Raw genomic sequence first — 6000 nt, forward strand, 5'->3', positions numbered from 1 at the left:
GCTCACGTAATTGGTTGTCCAGGTCAGTGGGTAGCTCTCCTTCATCCAGGCACCTTCTTTCTTGTGGCTCTGCCAACCCCAGAGGCTTTCAGTCATCTGCATAATTGAAGCAGAGTCACCGTGTCCAGGGTCCAGCTGGCAGAAAGGAAAATGCATGAAAGAGGCACAAGTACTCTCAAAGCAAAGGCCTTGGCCTGACAGTGGCAGACATAACATCTGCTCACTTTCTATAACTTAATACTTGACCATATGCACATGAAAGAGAGGCTGAGAAAAGCAGTCTGTGTGTTCAGGGAGAAGGGAGGACTAAATTGTGATGGACAATTAGCAGTCTGCCGAAATAATCTTACTCCTCATTTTGCTGAGAAAATAGAAGCAACTGGAAGAGAACTGCTTTCTCCCACTGTCAAATCTATCTACTTATCTTAATATGTCCCATATATGTGGGAACTGGGGAAGATGGGGTCCCTAGACTAACCTTGACCACAAAGGGGATCTTTCTTTCCAGGCTTTCAATGAGAAAAATGTGGTCTTAAAGACCGTACTACCTAATCACAAAATGCAAGCATACCTTCTTTCTTTGTGCTTTTCAACCTCTGTGGTTTTGGATCTTGATCAACACTCCTTCCAGCCATCCTTTTGTGAAACACCAGTTTACCTCTGCATTACCCAATTCTCCTCCCACTTTCTGCACCTCCCCACCCCACCGTTTCTTTGCTGGCTTTGCTCATCTAGATCAGAGATTCTCAAATTTTTTGATGTGGCACAAATCTCTTCAGGTTTTTTTTTTAAGTTGAAGACGCTGGTTCAGAAGGTCTGGGGCGGGGCCTGAGATTCTGAGTTTCTAAGTAACATCCTCACGTCAGTGCTGCTGGGCTATTGACCACGTTTTGAGTAGCAATACTCTAAAGAGGGTGTTTGCCAGATTCTGACATTTGTTTTCTTCTTTTATCTCACAGTGATATCACTCCTAGGCTGATTATTTATGAGTCTACTTTCTAGTTCAGTCCCCTTTCCCATATTACAAAACCTTTATTTCTAATTTACCAGTGTTCATGTCTCTCTGGCTGTCTTGACAATCCTTTGAATCCTTAAAATGTTCAAATCTAAACTGATCTTCTCTTAAGAAGTAGCTCCTTCTTCTTTCCTTTGTAATTGTCTCTTTTCTCTCTTACAATTATACAAACTCAAAACCTCCACTATCTTTGATTTCTCTCTTCCTACCCACAATTAATCAATCAGTTGCTAAATTCTACAGATTCTGCATGCACATCATCTCTCAACCATGCTCTTTTAAATTCCCTCGCTGTCCCTTTAGGTCAGACTCATCATTACCTTTACCTGGCCTACAGTAGATCTGTCAGTATTTCTACCTCTAATTTCTGCTTCTCCTCACAGATAAATCAATAGCACAAAGAAAAAAAAATCCTTTTCTTCCCCTAAATTTCTGAACCCTGAAAACTCAAAATACTGAATTAAATACAAATTCATCCATTTAGTATCTTAGACCCCATACTCCTTTGTCTCACTACTTCTCAACATATCCTGGAGTCTTTACTTTTTCCCCAACACATCTTTCACTGATTCACCTTCATATATATTCTCATGCGATCCCTCTTGCTGTAAAACACTCCCCATCTCCTTCAAGGTCAATCCTAAATGCCTACTCCTTCATACTGCCTTTCTTTCCTTTTCCCCAAGACAGATATACACGGTTCTTTCATTCCCTGCAGTACTCTGCCACTTTTCACATGGCACCTATCATGGTTTGCTTTTATTGTCTGTTTTATCTTTGTTTTATTCCTTAGTCTTTGAAGGCAAAGTTATCTTCAACTTCCCTCTGTAACTCTACAGCATCTTATCTGTGGGGCGTCTAATATTAGTTGAATCAGGGGGATTTATAGAGATAATGTGACGTGCTGGTAAGCTCACAGAATTGGAAGCCAGTACAGCTGGGTGCTGGCTCTGCCGTTTATTAGTTGCGAGGCTTTGGGTAAGTCACTTAACTTCGCCTGTAAAATTAGACCACGACTACCTGATGGAGCACCAAGAGAGATAATGTTAAGGGAACTGAGCGACGTTCGTTATTTTCCTTACAAAGATCCGATGGAGTCTTGCTATTGGAATCCTGACTTGCAGGACCATCCCTACTACATTGCCTGGAGGTCAAGCCCCAAGTTGCAGGGAACCCGAGCTACCAGGTCCCACCGCCCTTTTCCACCACAGGCCCTCTAACTGCTCTCCGCGACGCATGTGATCCTGCCTTGCTGCGGGGGAGTGGCCTGAAGTCCCATTCCCTCTGGAGGCCTCCCTCCTTCCACCCGCTCCAGGAGAGACCTTCTCCTCCCTGTGACCCCGAAGACCGTGGCGCCGCCGCCTACGTGAAGCGTTTGGACCCTGCCCGGCCCCCGTAGCTCCCCTTCTCCAGCAGGTGGTTCTGGTCCTCTCCCCCAACTCGGGCGCTCACGTCACTGGCGAACCTCTAACCAGCGCCAGCGCCGCCACCAACCGCGAAAATAAACAAACCCCCGCGCGCGGCGGACGCGCCAGGCCCCACCCCCGCCCCGCGGCTCTCACACCGCCCCCTCCGCCCGGGCTTTCCTCCACCCTCTGCCCGCCCGCTCGCCAGCTCGCAGCCGTGCTCTCCCCGCCCCTCACAGCAGCCTGCAGCCGCGCTCACCGCCGCGGTCCGCCCCGGCGCCCCGGGACCCGTTAGTACCTAGCCCGCGGGCCCACCGCGACCCCTGCCTGGCGCGAGCCTGTCCGCACCCTGCCGACACTTGACCTAGCCCAGTCCCAACGCCCAGTACGGCCGCCCAGGGAGCCGCGAGAGAGGCGGCTGCGGGGGGGAGGAGGGAGAGGAGAGCCGAGCCGGCGGCCCGGGAGGCCCGGTGAGTACGCGGAGGCGGGCTCGCCTTGCGGGGGTCCGCTCTGGCGCCCCGGAGACGTTGGCGGCGGCTTGACCGCTCTCCCCTTGGCGCCCCGGGCTCGGTTGGTGGGGACTCGGCCTGAGGCGACGGGCCCCACTGGCCGGAGCCGCTGGGCAGAGGGCACGGGAGGGCCGCTCCGCGGAAAGGGCCGCGGCCCGACGCTCGGCGCAAAGCTCCGGGCGGAGAAGAGGGACCCGCACCCTTACCCCCAGGCCCGGCGCTCCCGCGGCGGCTGAGCTTCCCGAGACCCCGCGGGGGCCGCTCGAGTGACAGGTGCCACCGTCCCCTCCCCGCCGCTGGCGCCCGCGCTCCCTCCCGTAGAGCCAGGCGCTCGGAAATTTCTGGAGCAACGACCTGATTCGTTGTTTTCTCCCTTTTAGGTTTTGAAGCCGCTTCTCTGCGGGAGTTAGGTCTCGCCCAGCGCAATTTCTTTCTCTATGTACTTTGCGAATAAGTTTCAGAGCATCGCTTAACAGCCTATGGGTGAATTTGGCTTTCATTCATAAATGAGGTATAGTGAATTACTTTTTTAATATAGTGATCTTCCTCCTCCCCCGCCAGCTATTAAAAAGTAAATGAACAGGATCTTTTTTATTCTGTTATTGTTTGGAACAGCCTTCACGATTTCTGTCAGATCTCTAGCATTAAGGTGCTTCATAAATATTGAACAGTAATAGCAAAAATAGTTTATTAAATTTCTGATTGCCTTTTCTCTTCATCCTCTTTTTCATTCTTTACCTTCGCCAGGTTTTTTAGAATAGATGCTAATGGTTTCATTAGAACGACTAATGAAATATCACGTGTCTTACACTAAAAAGCCAGAGACGTTTTTCCTCACCATTTAGCATTGTCTCTTTGTGTAGTAAATGTGCTTGGGATTGTAACTGGAATTATTTAATAAATATGACTTGTAGCTATAAGAATATTTGAGAAGCTTATTGGCAAATTATTAAAATCTTCGTAGAAATCTAGATTTATTTTCTCAACAGGTTTATAACACTATAGTGGCTTCACCTCTGGAGTAAGAGCAAAACCCAGAAGCTGACCAAAAGAACATTGCGGGGAAATGAAAATACATATACTTTACTGATGGGAGAATCCCTCAGGTCTTCACTCAGTACCTGCTTGTGTATTTTTTGCTTAGCTTTCTCGGCCTACAGAAAGTGGGAGCTGCAGATTGGAGAGGGGTGGCAATACTTAACTATGAGGAAAAAATGTAGTTTGGGGCATACCCATTGTGTTTACATCGTTTGCAGTGAGTGTGTTTAGAGCAGAGTTTCAGTATGCACCTCACACTTGCCGATTGTGAACCCTAATTTTTTTTTTTTTTTTCCCCTGAGACAGAGTTTTGTTCTTGTTGCCCAGGCTGGAGTGCAATGGTGCGATCTCAGCTCCCAGCAACCTCTGCTTTGCAGGTTAAAGCAATTCTCCTGCTTCAGCCTCCTGAGTAGCTGGGATTATAGGCACCTGCCAGACTTCCAGCTAATTCTTTTTGTTTGTTTTTTTGTATTTTTAGTAGAAATGGGGTTTCACAGTGTTGGCCAGGCTGGTCTCAAACTCCTGACTCAGGTGATTAACATGCCTCAGCCTCCCGCAGTGCTGGGATTATGGGTGTGAGCCACCACAACCGGCCTGTGAATCCTAATTTTTAAAAAGCCAAAGTGAAGGATACTGTTTGGTTATTTGAAGAACAGAACATGACATAACACAATTTTGATTTCACCAGGTGTTAAATCTGTGATACTTGGTGCCATTTCATATTATGTTCAGTTAATTTGGACCTAAGTTATATTTCATTGAGGCCACACTAATTAGCATCCATGTTAATATCTTTTTTGTTCAGTCTAATTGGTTGGTAGTATTAATAGAAGATGACTATCATTCATCTTATAAAAAGTGATATTTGGTTGTTCTTGATTTAAGAATTTTATATATATAATTGTGTGCGTATGTGTCCTGAAGTGTTCCAGTTGTTGTCTTCTGGACTGAGATATGGCTGCTGCTGTCTGTCTGTCTTGACTCTAGTGAGGTCATAGTGTAGAGGGATTAAGATCATAATGGCAGTGTGCCTCCAGACCTCAATAGAGGTCAGCACTACCAGCTGCTTAGGAATTCTTCTGCTTGGCTTGGGTGTGGTGGTGCATGCCTATAATCCAGCACTTTGGGAGGTTGAGGCTGGAGGATTGCTTGTGCTCAGGAGTTCAAGGATCAGGCTGGGCAACATAGTGAGACCCCATGTATACAGAAAGTGGAAAAAAAATTCTTCTGCTTGTAGTTTAGGTTTCATTTTTAAAAACAGTTTACTTAAGTAACAAATGCACCCTAATTCTTTTTAATTCTTTTAAATAAACACTTTAAAACCAGATATGCTTCCTAGACAAAATTGGTTGTGGTGATTAGTTGGTAGAATGGTACTTACCATAATGAAACAACTTTGAACTGCTAACAATTGCTTATGCACATCTGCATTATGGGAATTGAGGATTATCTGTAGAGCACTTCGCATTTTTCTTTTTCTGTTTGTAGAGCACATCTTTCACTGCATAGATAGCTGTGTACTTGAGGAATATAAACATGAAGAAAACATTAAGTTCAGTAAATGTGTCTTTTATGTACCAGTTCCTATGGTATTTGTACGGGATAGAAAGAAACTCCTATCTTTCAGGATCTTGAAATCACAATCATGGGGGCTAGGCACAACAATAAAGAATTTTTTTGAATACATTCAATAGTAGTACGTTTAAAGTATGGAAATATTACAGAGGAGGGTATGTTTGACTTCAGGAACAGGTCAGAGAATGCTTCATAGATATTCTAGCACCTGAGCAGGATTTTGAGGAATAAGTGGAAGTTTTCAATGGAAGAGATGGATGGCATCGTAGACAAAAGAGAACAGCATAAAGATAAGAACAAGTAAACTAATTGTGTGTTGAGGAAATTTCAAGTTGTTTTTTCTTGGAGTACATGCAAAATCTGAAGAAAGAGGGTTGCTATAGAAAGCCCAAACATGCTATTATAAATAATTGTCCTTTTGGGTATGAAGTTTATGTAAAATAGAGACTTTGTTATT

At 45.7% G+C, this 6000-nt stretch overlaps 1 protein-coding gene across 1 annotated transcript in view; it reads left to right on the forward strand.

Annotated features, from left to right (window-relative positions):
• The first annotated feature begins 2570 nt into the window (after positions 1–2570).
• The window catches only part of GKAP1 (G kinase anchoring protein 1), an 86889-nt gene continuing 83459 nt past the window's right edge, over positions 2571–6000 (forward strand). Inside the window, exons 1-2 of the mRNA XM_017508550.1 lie at positions 2571–2891; positions 3311–3441. The gene's annotated coding sequence lies outside the window, so the exon portion shown is untranslated. The remainder of the gene's footprint in view (positions 2892–3310; positions 3442–6000) is intronic.

This window comes from Cebus imitator, unplaced genomic scaffold, assembly GCF_001604975.1.
Source record: "Cebus imitator isolate Cc_AM_T3 unplaced genomic scaffold, Cebus_imitator-1.0 Scaffold394, whole genome shotgun sequence".
In the NCBI taxonomy this organism is placed as follows: domain Eukaryota; kingdom Metazoa; phylum Chordata; class Mammalia; order Primates; family Cebidae; genus Cebus; species Cebus imitator.